At 33.7% G+C, this 17005-nt stretch overlaps 1 long non-coding RNA gene across 1 annotated transcript in view; it reads left to right on the top strand.

Annotated features, from left to right (window-relative positions):
* LOC115350652 overlaps window positions 1-11296 on the top strand; it is a 36643-nt gene extending 25347 nt beyond the window's left edge. The window contains exons 4-5 of the long non-coding RNA XR_003926543.1: window positions 10464-10523; window positions 10943-11296. This is a non-coding gene — a long non-coding RNA (uncharacterized LOC115350652). The remainder of the gene's footprint in view (window positions 1-10463; window positions 10524-10942) is intronic.
* The last annotated feature ends 5709 nt before the right edge of the window (window positions 11297-17005 follow it).

Consider the following 17005-nt stretch of genomic DNA (forward strand, 5'->3'; position numbering starts at 1 on the left):
GAACCTCCCTGGGCAACCTGTGCCAGTGCTTAGTCACCCTCACAGTAAAAACGTGTTTCCTGATGTTCAGATGGAACCTCCTGTGTTTCAGTTTGTGCCTATTGCCTCTGGTCCTCTCTTCCCTCCCCCCCCCCCCCACCCCCCCCCCCCCCCGCTTCCTTCTCTTCTTTCTTTCTCGGTCTTTGTGTCTCTTGCTTATTTGGACTTTCTGATTTATTTTGTTAAGCTTTTTTTTTAGAATAATTTCACTGTCTTTGGTCAATTATTAAAGGTTTTATTAAATTTTGATAACTTTCTGGAAAAACACACAGTGAAAATATATTCATGATCAGTGCCGTCATCTCCATCATATCATCATCACCATGAGAGAGGGAGATTCTGAAGAATGAGAGCATTGTGTCACAAAATGTTTACTTCATGCAGTGTGATGACCAAAATACATTACTCAAAATTGCAAAATCACGCGTTCCCGTAAAATGTAACTTGGACCATCCTTGTGTGCAGTTACTGCTTTTTATAGGACTCTCTTGGGAGGAAGAAGAGATTTATTTGTGTTCAAGAAACCAAACTTCCTGGCTCCAGAGAGAGTGCTGTCATCCTAAAGGTATTATATAAAAGCTAGATGGTGGCCCAACCAACTCCTCTAGCTGTGCTTTAAAACAAGGGCAAAATTTATTGCCTATGGCAGGCTCTAGGCTGCAAATCCTAATAAAACCTTAGTCAGGATTTCAGGTACTTAGTTTCCAGTGCTTTAGGTGGAAAATCTATACAGAAAAAGTGCTCATCCTTGTTCTAGAAAAGCAGAAAAGACCTGTGCTGCATTTTCTTCCCTGTACATACTTGGGGAAGTGTAAAAAAAAAAAAAAAAAACAAAAACCTAGGGAGAATGAAAAGTCCTCCTGGACTCCAATGTTACTGGTCAATAATACACAAGGTCGTCTTAATCTGTTTGATTTAAATACGTTTCAGAACGTTGAGGATTTTTTTATTGAATACACACTTACTATATTTATTATCAATACTGCACTGTTTCACAGGTTTTTAATCATTTTGACAGATAAGTGAATATTGTTTATTTTTACAGCCATTTTTTGATAATCATTACTGCTTACATTATTTAGCCAAACTTTAATTGTTTTACATTGTTAATGGGCACCAGGGGATAACCTGTACTTCCTGTTATTTTGCTTTCTTGTAATGGATTATTAACATTTTTAGGCTACTTACATATTTACATACTTTCTATTCTGTTTTTAAAGGAAATTACTGAGAGAACTCCAGTAGACTCCCTCACTGCAAATGTCATTCTACTTTCCCTGTGAATTAATCTACCTTGAATAAATCAGTAACCCTTGTCTGAACTTCCTGCATTGCTCAGTCTCGAAAGAATACTTAGACCTAATTCTTGTTTGTCTCTCTAAAATATTCATCATGGGACCATATTTTTGAAAGGGAGCTACCATGTTACATTCTTCCTTAATTATCGTCTGCTTTTAAAATTAATCATAAGGAAAATAATATTTTACCAGTAGAGGGAGATATAATACTAGCAAAATATTTTTGTTTTACATGATTTATTACATGCTGGAGGAAGATTTTTTTTTATTAGGATTTCTTTGTGTTAGCTAGACAGATATATTCAGGGCTGCAAAAACATAAGCATCCAAATGGCAATGCTAATGGAATATTTATAGCCCAAAGTATTTCCTGGAGACTAACCGGAATTGCTCATAACCACAAAAATTTCAACAGATCTACTGGGATCAAGTTTAGATCCTTTGTCACTAATTTCCTGCATGTATTAAATTAACAGGTAGTGCATACATAAGCCATGTGAAGTAGTCCATATTGTTTCAGAATATAAGCATGAAAAACTTTTTATTCTAGTAAAATCATACCAGCCTTATTTCCATTGCACTTACAAAATTATATTAGACTATTTGTAGTTTTTATAGTCTGAGCAGAGGCTCTGCCTTTCAATAAAGTGAGATAGGCATGTCCAGAAAAAAAAAAAAATCAAGCTCACGCTCCCCCAAAACTCCAGATGAGATACTTTGGCCCCAAAAGTTTTTATTTACCCCTGTTAATTAGGGAGTGAAACAGTTTCTTGACTCCTAATTCACAGTACCTTTGTAATCTCACATTTTATGGATCTTAGCATTTCTGTTCCTTTCCCTCCCCACCTTTCTTTATTTCAGCTTGTTAGTTGGTTATATCTCTGTAACAGACTCTCTCTTCTGTAATAAAGGACATCACACAACCTCAGGAACAATAAGGACACAGATGACATCCCTAATTATTGCTGTAAAAATACAAACCAGCAACATATCCCTTAAGTAGAAAATAGATTACATTCACTGACACGTTCAAATACAATCTTACTGTCTACAGTACTAGAAGGGCTACATAAATGTTCTCATGGGACAATATTTTAAAGGCTTAGATTGTGTGCTCAATGGACTGCCATATGGATTTCAAATGAACTCTTTATGCAAATACAGTAGATCTGGCACCATTATTTATTCTCTCTCTTCTCTCCCTTCTTTCCCTGTCTCTAAAATAGTGTATGCTATTTAAATAATATCAGAAGGGCAAAGAGTTAGAGGAATTTTATTTACAATTTTTAAATGAGAACTTCTCTAAAAATTAGCATAACAACAGCAGTGTTAGCATTACTATTCTTTCTACACTACTATTTATGAAAAAATTAACTTCCAAAAGCAGAGAAAGATAATTTACCATCTTCACTAACTTATACATATCAGCATGTCACATATAACTTCTTTGTTTTTCATGTCATCCTATTTTTGTCCAGTCTTTTCTGCTATTAGGCATTTAAACTGATATGGATTTAAATTCTGTATATATGGCTTTTTTTTTTTCCAATGGGGATTCTGCAATTATCTCTGCAGAATCCTTATAATATGACAGAAAACCATACATATAGTGGCATACAGATTAAAAGAAACTGTTCACCTCTGTGACCTTTCAACTTTAAAGGCATCATGTTTTTTTCTGAAACAAGCTTTCTCTATTAGCTAGTAGCTGATACAAATTGTTGTTTTACAGTCTATGCTTCCTGGAATAGAGAAGCTTTCTTTGGGTAGCTGTTTTCACTTTTAAATCAACATGGAATTTCAAAAGCAACAGAAATTATGGATCTTTCAATAATTTGGTACATTACCCTGTCTAGTCTTCTTTGTTAGTACCACAGGGAGAAGTGGAAGATAAAATTAAAAAGTGATATACAATGTCTTATGGGATTCAGGTTTTTTAAAAAAATTATTAGATAACAGCAACAACAAAAAATACTTCTGACTGCAATGTTTTATGTGGGCTATTCTCATCTTGATATCAATATAACAGTTTTAATCATCATTTTGAGTACATTTGAGTAAATACTTTTTGGAGCTTGGAGGCAAAACTAAAATATTGCCTAAATTATTCCGGCTACCAAGGATGTTCACAATAAGATAAATTATATAATCAGAGATGTACATTAGAAAAGCCCATTAACTAACTAAAATGAGACTTGTTATAATTATGCCATATAAGATAAATTAGCATATATTTGATTTGTTTGTACTGTTTATCTATCACTGACAAACACATTACACAAAAATACTGTTCACTTAGCAGCTGATTTGATTAAAACTGCAAATACTGCATCTAAGTGTTGCTGAAGAGTAACCTTTGTTGCTTAGTAACACCACATAAAATTCTAGTGGTGACATAGAAAGCTAGAATCCTGCTGACTATTAATCACTGAATTTGCTATGCTTATGAACATTTTGCTTAGTTTGGTTTAGTATATTTTACTAGTTTTAATATTTTCTCATAAAATTTGCCATCAGCATTATCACAGTCATTTTTACATTTATCTACATAAATTATTATTAGATCTTGTGTAACACAGTGCAGCACATTTTTATTAATATATGAAAACCAGCATTCTGGTATATAATAAAAATGGAAAGTAAAGAATTTTATCTTCCTATACAGGACATGGAAAAGAGAAATCTTTTTATCAAACACAAAGATCCTTATTAGGGAGTAATGGGCAAAAAGGGTTGTGCTTCTAGTACCATGGTTTTATTTACAATCTGATCAACATCTGGCACTGAAAATTTAACATACTGAAATTTGTTTGTCCAGTGTTTTCTTCTTTATCAGAATGTGTCCAAGATATAAAGGTAAAAATCTTATAAGGGATTTTGAAATTAGGATTTGGAAAGAATTAGAATGATTTGCATGGTGGCTTTAAAAATAGATCCCACACTTGTTATCTCTTGATATTTCTTGCTAACTTATTAGATTTTCAGCATTTATATTAGAGACCTGAGGGACTTTGGTTTTTCATCTGACTAAGCAACCTGGGACTACATCAAAAGACCCAATTTCTTCCAGATATTGGAAATTAAAATGTAACAGAAGGCTAACTTCAGGTGGAAAATGCATCACCATTCAGTTACTCTGACTATTTGGAGATGTTTGAGAACCATAACCTTTTCCCCTTAGGAATAAATAGTTATGGCATTGTGAAAGAACATAGACTTAAATTAAAATAGTGCAGTCATACACTGATACACATCTTGAGTTGCGATTTCAATTATAAATACCTGTTTTCTGGAGTTTCTAACTTGGTCATAAAACTTTGCTCAGGGCTAAACGGTGTTGCACGAGGTAAACATTTACAGAATAAGCTATTGGGGTTTTGTCTGAAAAAAAGGCATACAGAAGAACCAGTACTATTCTTTGTGACTAAAATGCTGGCTAAACATAATTTGACTGTTACTTAAAACTATATGTGTAAAGATTTCCTAATATTTTTGTCATATTGGACAAGGAAGACAAGCTGCATAGCCACTGGGACTGGTGATATACAATGATGATATACAAACTGAAAACACTGCATCTAAAATCAAAACGTGTTTATGACAGAAGAGCAGGGTAATCTCCCTTAGAGAACTCTGGGGAACCAATAGGTGAAAAGCATCACACTGTATGTTCATAAGTACGAAAAGTGATTGGCAAATACTGATATTTATAAAGAGGATAAAAATTGATCTATGTACCTCTGAACTTGTTTGTCCTTAAATTATGCAAGTTTTTAGAACAATATTCAAGGAAAAATTATTAAAGCCTCAAGGAATTAAATAAACATATAATGTGAGCTTACATAGCAGTATACAGTATCAGATTACAATACCTGTTTTGTTGTATTGAAATGAAAATATTAGTGGAGGAGTCATAATTGGAATTTATTGCGGATTGGGAGCAGTCTCAGTATGTCAATCTTCAATTCTGACCTTGGCTCAAAAGTTGAAGTGAGGTAATGAAATTAGATGATATCACAAAGTTGGCAGTCATTTTGAATAGAGGGGAGCAGTGAAATATTATACATAAATAAATGAATAGCCTTCGAGAGTGAAGTAATAGGATGAGGGGGAATTTATGAGAACAAAGTGAAAGTCCATTCATTTAGAGACTCGGAACAAGAATCTGTAGTGCAGTCTTGGACCTGGAAACAAGCTGGAATTTTCTCAGCTGAGAACAAGAAATGAAAGGAAAACCAGGTATTTGTATATTTACAAAGTATGTTTATAAGGATGATAGCAAATCAATAATGGTTAAAGCTGTAAAAAGGGCAACTATGGTCCCCCAAATCAGTAAGCAAAATGCTTCCAGCTAAGCAGAAGTCTTAGTACCTTTGTGCAAGACATCAGTGAGACCTCATTTAGAGTCAGTGTACAGATTTAGTTATCTAAATTGAGGAGAGACCATGGGCTACTATGTAGAATTTAAAAAAAAAGAAAAAAAAAATGGAAAAAGAAACTAGCAAAACATGACTCACTTAGCAAATTATTCATAGATTGTGTCTATCCTCTCAAGTAAGACACACTAGGGCAAAAGCTCCAGCAGTTGATCCCAGACTATCCACACCGCTTAGTTCCTTGACTCTAGTTTGGACTGGTCCAATTAACTTTTTCCAAGAAAAAGCCTCGCCATTGTTCTGACGATAATTCACTCCTGTGACCACTCTTAAAAGTCGGTATGGACAACACAGAAGCAGATACCATTTGACCTGCCCTACTTTTTGTCAAAATCTCTATTAGAAGACTTTGCACCACAATGCTAACGATATTTATCTTCAGTTTTACACCATTAAAAAAAGAGACTATACTATAGTCCCAGACTTTCTGAATGAAAACCAACAAAAAAATCATAGCAAAAGTTATGGGTTTTCTAGAGTCACAGCAGCAACACATCCTTGGAAAACCAGGGACAAATTTTGTACAGTCAGTCAGCTCTGGAGTAAACTTGGTCTAAATTTCATGGACACGCATCTTTGTATTCTTCCTGACCACAAGTAGAAGGGTGATGCCCTGGAAATGATGTGTTTAACAATACAGACACAGCCAGAGGCAATATATTTGCTCTCTAGAAATGCACCGGAGACAAACATTATGAAAATAAATATTTAACTCAAGGACAGTGTGGGCACAAAAGCTTAAGTGTATTCATAGTCACAAATACACTGAAAATTAAAAGCAATTATTTAATAGTGACACAAGTGAAATTCTGGAGCAGCAACCCAAAGAAAACAGTGAGCTTAGAGAAAATACAAACAGTTTTTAAACAAACCATACTGAATTTATGAAAGCCATTTTATGAGATGATTGCCTGCAATAGGAAGAGACAGGACTAAACAATGAAGGGAATTGTTCTCAGGCTTATGTTCATAAAGTGAAGCATATTTGTGATTGTATAAAAATTTAATAGTTTATGTCACAAAGATTCATATGCTTCTGATTTTAAAGTAGCACTAAACTTCACAAACTAAAGATGAACTTTAGGCCTGGCCTTCCCAAAAGCTTGTTAATCTGCTTAACTTTAACTACCTACATGATGAGCATCTTTTTCAGTGTAGTTATCAAGACTTTCTTCATTGCCAGTAGAGAAGAGACCATTCAAAACTATTTTGGCACTTACTTCAGGTGCCTTATCTCAGAGTCACCCTCTGAAGAAACCTGTCTTTCTTTATTGATTATAACATGGACATAGACAGTACTGTTGCCTATATATTTAACTTTTACATGAATATATATGGTAAGGTATAACTAAAGAATAAATGTTTTTGAAAGATACATGCTTGAAAATCTACCACTAGCAACTTCTCAGATACCATTCAGCATGAACAAAAATGTAGTGTGCAATTTTAAATTAAATTTTAAATTAACATTGCCACAGGATAAATACCTTGAATGTGACCCATGACGTCACTTTTCCCATCTTAAAATGATAACCGTTCTCTGCATTTTTAGTCCCCAGAATTTCAGGGCTATGATAAACTGACTGCAGCATCTTCCTCTTCTCCCACGAAGAGTGACCAGTCTTCTAAACTCTTGAATTTGTGAACCTATGTATAAATGCGATTTATTCTTCCATTTTCTATCCCACTATCTCACATCTCTGTAATTTCTTACAAACATAAAAATGGTTGTATTGACCATTCACATGAAAGATCCAACTCGACCAGAATTCTGCCTAGGAGGCTGAACAGCACAAAATGCAGGAAAGATCACCAGAACAGGGCAAATGTGGAATAATATTTAACAGCATTCTCTGTCAAGGTGTTGTAAATTGTGCTTCAGAGACTTAGTGAGCGAGAGGTGGTGACTTCATATTTGTAGAATATTTTTTCCTCTATTTATGCAAGCACTGTCTGAATACAGAGAAGTTCAAGGACTTCGATACTGTATTAGACCAGGAATCCAGCTGTGTGATATCTTGTTGTGAGAGGAGCCACACAAACAGCCCAATGACATGACATACAAATACAATGATTTCCTTAATTCCTCTCTTAGACCTGAGTTATTTTCAGCTCAGTGGATTTACTTATGTACCCAGTTATCCTACCTGTATTACATTTCTTGTTGTTAAACCTTGAGTAGATACAAACTTTAAGCATCTTTGCAGTGAGTCTTTGGTGCTCAGTTCTGTATGTTTACTGATTTTTCTGTGAAGAATCATCTTTTAGTACTTCACTTAGATGTTGATAGTCTCATTGATGTTCAGTATTTCATATATTAGAATGAACTGTCAGCCCATCTGTACTGTCTTTTCATCAGACTTAGAACTGTAGTTTTCTTTCCTAGCCCCCTCACTTATCTGTTTCCAAGCAGGGAAGTTTTACCACTCATACCTCAAGTGGAACAAACCTCATACAACAAAACTGTTCTGCAACTTTGGTCATCTTCCCTAATGGCCATATTCAAGATGTGTTTGAAACAGGAATTTACACTGGAAAATGATTTTATTTTTTATTTCTTTTCTAATAGTTTCCAACATTTGCTTTGATTTTTTGACCACTACTGAACTGGTGCTAGTTTTTCTTTACTACAAGGTCTCACCTCTAAGGTAATAGCCAGTGCACAGTGCATATGTTATACGTTTGCTTTTTTTCCAACCACTTTATAGTTGTCTACACTGATATTCATTTTCCATGCTGTTGCATAGTTTCTTGAAGCCATAAACTCTGTTTTTGAAGGTTTTTCTGCAGTTCTGCACGGTCTGGCTGTATGTCCTCATTATCTAGAATAACTCCATACTATCAGCAATGTTTCTGCACTTGCTGCTCACATCAAGTTAATTTATGAATATGTTGAATAGCACAAATCCCAGCACAGACCATTAGTGAGCTGTAGTGACCTTTGGTGACCATTTATTTTTACCCTGTTTCCTGAATTTCAGCCACTTATTTATCCATTCAAGGCCATTCCTTCCTATTCCATGGCTGTTTAATTTGTTTAGGAGACCTGAGTGAAAGGATATGTCAAGAGCCTTGTGGAAATCCAGCGAGATTGACCGAATCATCTTTACCCACATTTGTAGATGATTTCAGATTATGTCAATAGATTTATAAGGCAAAACTTCCTAAAAATAAACCAATTCACTCATTCCAACTAAATCACACTAATGAAGCTATTAACTAATTCAGTTCTTCACAATGTTTTCTGCTAATTTACTAGTAGTTCTTCAGAGTTCCCTTTAGAAAATTTTTAAACAATTGGCATGCCATTTGCCACCTTCCACCTTCAGGTGTTCAGGAAGTTTTAAGAGATGCCAGTATTCAGTATAATGCATTATTAATTTGCCTTAGAGCTGTTTGATGAACACTGGTAGATCCCCACAATTAGTATGGTTCATTTTACGTTTGTTCCACAACATCTTCTGCAACGACTATCTGATGAGTCCTCCAGAAGTAAGGGTTAGGGCATGGGGAATAAAGTTTCTTTCACAGTATAAGACTAATGTGAAGAATTTTTTTTTAGCTTCTTTGCAATGGCCTTGTGTTCCCTGAGCACTCCATTATGTAGTTTGGCCTTACAGACTCTCTAGGAGCCTTTTTTCCCTTTTGCATCTGAAGAAAACTTCAGTACTGGATTTTATCCTTTTTGATATCTGTTCCTCAGATTATTTGTGGACTTCTTAATTGTGCTGCTGCATTTAATTTACTATAATGGTTTTTTTTTTCTGTTTTCTTAAGTTGCACATGCTATCAGATTTATTTGAAGGCTGTCTTCTTGTTTCTACCAAGAAATTACCATGAAAACACTTCTGGTTTCAGAGCCATCAAAAAACTTTTGTGAACAGGTTATGTTTATATTCTGAATAAGGAGGACACACATTTTAACATGGAATAAAATGAAAACACATATAGAAGAATCCATTTTCATTTTATAGGGTAGGTCTATGTTCTGATACTTGTTTTTCCTGAAGAGGATTTCATTATTACCATTAGCTACTTGTAAAGACTTGATAATTAAAATGACAGGTATATGAGAACTTTGGGCAGATGGCTAAATCTGACATTTATAAAGCTACATATCTTGTTTTACTACACTGCAGAGAGTGTTGTTATTTCTACCAGTGTAACAGGGTTGGATGATAACCTGAGATGAGAAATTTTTTTAATATTAAGAAATTAAGTTTTCCATAGTGTTATTAAACCAGGATGCCGACAGAAAAAAACACAGTTCTAAGGTAAGTGGGAGATGAAAGATCTCAAAATTTCTCGACTCAAGATTTTTTCAGCCCTGAAACTCTGTTTCCTATGTTAAATTGGAGGATTTTATTATTGTTGTTGATGATTTTTTTCTGACTGCCCATTACACATTGGAGCGTCCTTAAGTAGATTGTCTTAATTGCAGCCACAGTGCAACAGTGATAATTGCGGGGCCCCTATCAGCTCCAGAAGGGAAAATACATGATAGGTACAAAATGAGACACAAAAAAAAAAAAAGAAAACAAACCTTCTGAAATTATACTGTTGCTAACACTCGTGCTTATATTTTAATTTTTCTGTATTTATTTTTGTTGTGTAAATTCATTTAATCCAGTTTCACCTCTACATAATTCATTATGCTAAACTGTATACCAATTCATCATTTTTCTTTTAGCAAACTGCATTACCATGGCTGCATAATGTGCACAGTACATCTATACTTCCGATTAACAAGGTCTGTAACATTTTTTTGTAATCCATTATTGGTACATTGTAATACCACTTAATAGCATAACACATGTTTTAAGCCTCTTCCAGCTGGCATGGTCAGCTACTGCTAACTCCCAAGTTCCCAGATAATGTGAATTTGATGATCATTCTCTGTTGCAGAGATACAGGAGTGCATAGCAATGGAGCTAATCACTAGTTCTCTATCTGTAATGTTCCTATAAAGATTTGTCACAATGACATAGATAGGGAAGGCCTGACTCTCATTTAAAATGCCAACTCTCAACATCTTTGCAATTTCAACCCTATTTAACACAAACCAGAGGATTCTGATGAGTACTAGCAGAAAGGAGAATCAGGCCAAAATGATGTAAGAATACGGGGAAACATAAACGGACTTTAATTTTTATTTTTTTTTTCTGGCAGGCATAGCAGTGATTTACATGTGTACATGGGTATATATCTGCTGTCTTTCTTTCCAGACAGTCTTTACAGATTTGTGTCATCCAAGTATAAGAAGACACTCATAAGATGAATAGATTAAAAGAACCCCTAGATCAATTAAAAAGACAATAAGCTTTTTCAAATTGACATATATGTAAAGACTTGAAAGAAATATTAATGATGGATAATATGAAATCTCCAATTCTATTCTTACAAAGAAAGTCAAGAATTTTATTAGTGGAAATATTAACAAGTTCCTATCTTATCTGAGAAAACAGTAGTTTAAATGATAAAAATGTCTCAACTGTAAATATTTTGATATCTACAAAAAAATTTATTTGTGCATATTTTATTGTTTATGCATGTATGGCATAATAAAGAAAAATACTGGGGAAAAATGTTTCATTAAGTGCATTAAAATCTTGATTAATAGAAGCATCCTTGTTATCATAGCCACATTCATTATAAATGTTAACTTTATTTTTCATTAATTATTTTTTGCTGTGGTTCTAAATGAAGCATTCTGGATCATAGAAATTCTTAATGTTTGACCACATGATTGGAAAATTGCTACACTTAATCCTAAGATACCTCTGCTAAAGATAACATGTTGGGGCTTCATATTTATTTTTGAGAAATCAAATTTAAAATGACATTTATAAAATGCAAACACTCAAATAAGAGGTCTGGGGTAAAGATTCTGGCAGAATATTTTTATATAACATAAAGTTATTTCTAAGGCCTTCCCAGTTTCGGCTATGTAGATATCTACATCTTGATTAATCAACAAGATTGTTTATATGATTCACAGAGATACATATTACTTCCAAAGTTCTTCTAACCATTTTAGAGATCTATATTATGATGAGATGAATCATGTTCTAGAAGTGTCCATTTTTATTCAAGGAATAAAACCTCTAGCTGGCAAGCTCAGATGTAGATGTCTGCGTCATAAAAATTTAAAGGTAGATGAGATAAATCCCACTATATTTGACTTATCTCAGTGGAAAAGAATGTGAATTGCTACATAATTCTTACTAAGCATCTCATGTGTTGTGGAAGGAAATTACATTATCAATTGTATTAGAAATAGCGGAGCTAAAGATAACTTTTTGCAGTGTATGATGACTGCAAATATTACATCTATTTCCTCTCTGCTATAGCATCATTTTTAAAGTGAAGCAAGTGTTAAGATTCTTCCTGAAGAAGCCTAAAGAGGAAGAGGGCTGCATAAGTTATTCCTGTTCCATTAAATTAGAAGTGCCCTGAGCCTGTTCTCTGACAATAGTCACATAATGACCGGTACCCATACTACTAAACATGCTGATATACACAGCATCAGTAGATGCATCAATATTACATTTTTGACAAAGGTCCCTGGCCCACAGTAACACCTGAACCATGCCCAGAAATTGCATGGAAAAGTGCTAGCAGAAATGAGCAAAGATCTGGCCAAGGTCTGTTTGACAAATTTGACTTAAATCAAGTTCCAGAGTAATGGAATATCCCCTACCACTATTTGTACCGCTAGCATAGACATGCCTTTAGATCCCATGAATACCTCTGATCCATACTTACAGCATGGGAATAATGAATGCATCATAATTTTTTATGCAGTACCTTGTTTCTTGCTTGCATTTTGGATATAAATACAGTGGGAATGGCGAGTGCTTCCTGGCTCAGTCTTGTTTATTCACTTGCCACCACTCATAAGAAATATCGACCACATATTTTTATATTCATGAGCCCAGTCACTTCAATCTATCCGAAAGAGTGTACTTTCGGGGAGAAGGAGGCAGGAAAGATTTTGATATGTCTCCCTCTGATAAGGGTTGCCATTAGTCAACACATAAAAGAAGAGAAAAAAATATGCAAGTGGAAAGGGATGTCAAAATTAAAATAAGAGTTCGGGAAACAGAATATTCTGGTGAAGCAGCAAGGGTATGGTTACTGTCAGAACTTTTTGGCATACACCACAAAGTAACCTTTGTAAAACCCAAACTTTGATCTTTTTTGACTGGAGAAAATGGTTGGCTGGAGAGGAGAAGAAGGAGGAATTATTGGGGAATATTAAAAAATGACAACTTCAATGCATGTTCAGTTAATATGTTACTTCAGATTCAAGTTTTTTAGGGTAAATGAGCTGATACATATGCTTCCTAGAATATCATGTATCATATTCAAGAATATTTTTTTCTTATCCATAGCTAAATTATATAGAATGTTCAGTGGTCACAAATTTTATATTCTTTCAAAAATTAAGTCACTTACCAAATTTTTGCAACTATAAGGTGGTGACGTTTTTACCAGAGTACTTTTTGGTGAGTTTTCTTTCTCATAGTTCAACATCAAACTTTAACAGGAAGTATAGAAAAATATAGAGGAGTATAGAGTAAGGAAAATGGCTTCAGTTTTGGCAAATAAAATACAAATATAAAATGTTAAACTTTTTTTAAAAATCTAATTAAAATGAACTTTTATTAAACTGATGGTTGAAATTTTCATTTTGAATATGTCTAATGCCTGTTCTTCAGCTGTTACTCAAAACTGGGTTTTAAGATTTTATATTAGTATTATTTGACTATACAGCTTTATAAGGTTTTTAGAACTGCTCTCGCTTCTTTTTCAAATAAAGGTGACTTGTAGTAGATACTGTATTTTAGAAGAATTTTAACTAAGTCCTTTTTTTCAACTCCTTTATAGCATTTTTCAGTAATTGTTTTTTAACATCCTTTGCTTATTGAGGGAAAGTTGTAATTAAAGTTTTAGATCATGTCACTTAGATAACATAAAAATCTATTTTCTGAATAGTACACTGCAGCATATTTCCACTCAATTCACAATCCTTCCTTTTTTTTATCCTATTATGTATTTATTTTCTTGGTCATGTGGGTTTTGGTTTGTTGTTTGTTTGTTTTTTTTTTTTTCTGGTATTATTTGCAATATACATAAAAAAAATTGGATACAAACATAAGAAACATCTAGTATATACTACCTCTGAGGTGTAGCATTGATACTAAATGTATACCACAGGTTAAGAAAAATGGATACAATAGTTACGCTACTATTTGACACTTAGTCCAAAATTTTTAAAGAAAAAGTAGATATTTAATTTTAATTGTAAGATATTTTACTGCTTTTATACAAATTAAATATTCTTGGTCTCTAGGTTACACATGAAAGTCTAGATCAGAACTTCGAGTTTCTTTGGGTTGAAATGTGACATATTTATTTTTCCTAACACAGTAAACATAAAACTTAGCATGCTGAAACGTCTTCTCAAAAGCATTGAAAATTCTGTCTATCATGTCTGGGTTTTGGTGATTTTTAGCAAAAATCCCTTAGGAATAACCAGTATAAACATTTAATCCGATTGATTCTATCTTCTTTAAAAGCATATTTCCCAGCTGATATTGTAGGACTGTCTTTCAACTGATTTCAGGGGGAATCTGAATTAGGCCTTAGGTTACTAATGAGTTCTTTTTACTGCAGTACTCTGTTTCACTATGGATTTACAGCCCTTTGGTGACACCACTGAGACAGGACGGGCAAAATGTTAACACTCACTTCCGACATAAATCTTTGAGAAGAGAGAGAATCTTGTCCTGCTCACTTAGTTATAGAAAACATTCCAGCTGAAGCCTGAAGAAGTGCTGGCTTCGGACCACTTGATTAAATAAACTTGACCAATATTTTTGTAAGCAAATAAGAATAAATTGTGTTTTCCTCAGATATTCATCTTTTGTTCAAGAATATAAATCCTTGCTTGGAAAACAAACCACACTTCCTCACGTCAGTAGGATGTCATTTCTGGAATTACATGCAGTGTCTGCAGTCTGACTCACTCATACAAATCAGCTGAAAAAGGATTATTTTCTATTTTTTAATAAATGAGAATTTTGGTGCATAGTCCCCAAGGTGACTTATAGTTTATAATATTCTACATATTTAACTACTTAGTAATGATAAAATATGTATTTTGGGAGAACAAGGGATAAAGGTATAACTGAACAAATTTTTGTTGCAGAATTTACTTGCAATATCTTGCCCTTTTAACGTCCTCAAATATGCCCCAGACCCCTTCTATAAGTTCATCTGACTTTTCTCTGCAGTACAGTCCATATGTCTCTTAATATCAACAAATTAACAATGATAGTTATACCAAGCAGTCTGACAAACTATTTTCTATCTTTGAGGGAACAATTTATCCCTATGAATTGCAGTAAAAGGCAATTTTGTCTAATTACACTGAGCATATTGAAATGTTAGCTTTTCCCTCATGGGTACTAACACCAGATTTGTAATTGTTGATGGTACTGAATTTAAAATGTCCCTCCATTTGGGAATTAGAAGACCCAAGCTTGCTCTTGAATATATGACCCTTACTTCTTAAAGTCTGAAATATCCTTACTGTGTTCTTACAGATGTCTCTACACTACCATGAGAGAAAGACTTCATTTTTTTAAAAAGATTTTCCAAGTTTCAGTTTTAATCTGTTTTACTTAATAATCCATACACTTTGTTAATCTAATACAGAAATGCAACATTTCAAATGTGCAAATATTTGTAAAATTTTTTTGTAATTTTTTTAAGATATAACTTTAAAATCTTGTCCAACTGCTCTTGAACAATTAATTTTATTTTTTTGAAAGTGATGATTCACTGAAGAGACCATACAAAAATACATACATGAAGGTACACAGTCATCCCTATGCACACCCCTTCACCCATATTGTCCTGGATGATAAACTATGAGGTTTAGGCTAGTGAAGTAACCTCCCATCAGAAAAAACATGCAACTTACATTGGCTTTCCCCTAATAATATCCCAGCTATACTGTGTTTTTCATAAAAATCAGGGAGAAAAAGAGAGAGAGAGGGATAAAGAAAACAAAGTGTAACAGCACGCAAGGTATTTCCCCCTCCAAAACAGTAGTTCTACTTACTGAGCTATGAGGTGGTAACTGAGTTTTCTAAAGAAGTGAGTTTTCTTTACATGTTGTTTATGGTAAAACTGTTCGTCAGCTTGACCTGAAGAGTAGAATTTCAGCCAACCGAATTATACTGAAATAATTATTTATCAAATACAGCTTTTTAATTTTACTTCATAAACTGATCTGTTTAATTTGTAGCAGTTCATATGCATCTGCAGGAAATAACAACAACAAAAATGTTAGCAATTGAGCTGTGTTGTGCTCATCCTTTCATGTGATAATGTGCTTACGTAATAGCGAAATCAAGCAAAAACTACAGTGGCCCACCCAAAGCTAATGATCTCTTAGTAATTCATATAAAATAATGAATCCAATAAAATTAATAAAATTAACTATTTTCAAGAATAAAGGAAACAGAACATTTTTAATATTTCTCATTAATTTATCTGTAGGTAATTTCTAATGTAGGCTGGCATTTGTTAACTATTATAATTAAATTGCTTACTTTTCTTCTACCTTGTTATTTAAAGAAAAAAAAAATAAATAAACCTCCTATTAAGTGAATGGATGCCTGGAACAATTTTAAGGAGTAACAACCTTATTGAAAAGTAGTGTATTTTAAGGAGACAAGCATGCCCCCGTTAATCCAGGATCTAGGTGATCTGGTAAGACTAGATTTTTTTCTTATTGTACTCAAGAGTAGTCTTCATCATTCTTCTACTCATAAAATCTTTAGGAGTGAACAGATGGCAATAAGCCTTTTTTTAAATGTCTTTCAAACAAATCCATAGGCTTTCTCTTTATTTGAAATGAAACAGAAGAGTAATAAAAATCTGTACATGCCTCTACTTAAATATGGGGAAGTACCAGATGAGTATCAAGAAATAGTTTACTCATTTAATGTTTTAAGGCAAGAGGAACAGGAGTTTAAAGTTCAGAGGAGGTTCTTGCTCAAATCATGACCCTATTTTAATGTATGTTATATATTTCTGTATTTATCCATACACATACAAGAAAGATCATTCCTTGCACTGGGGACATTATCACATGGACTTCCATCCAACAGCACAAAGATTCAAGGGAAGATGAGTGAAAATATAATAAGTCACAGA

The sequence above is a fragment of the Aquila chrysaetos genome, chromosome 14 (genome assembly GCF_900496995.4).
Source record: "Aquila chrysaetos chrysaetos chromosome 14, bAquChr1.4, whole genome shotgun sequence".
Lineage (NCBI taxonomy): Eukaryota > Metazoa > Chordata > Aves > Accipitriformes > Accipitridae > Aquila > Aquila chrysaetos.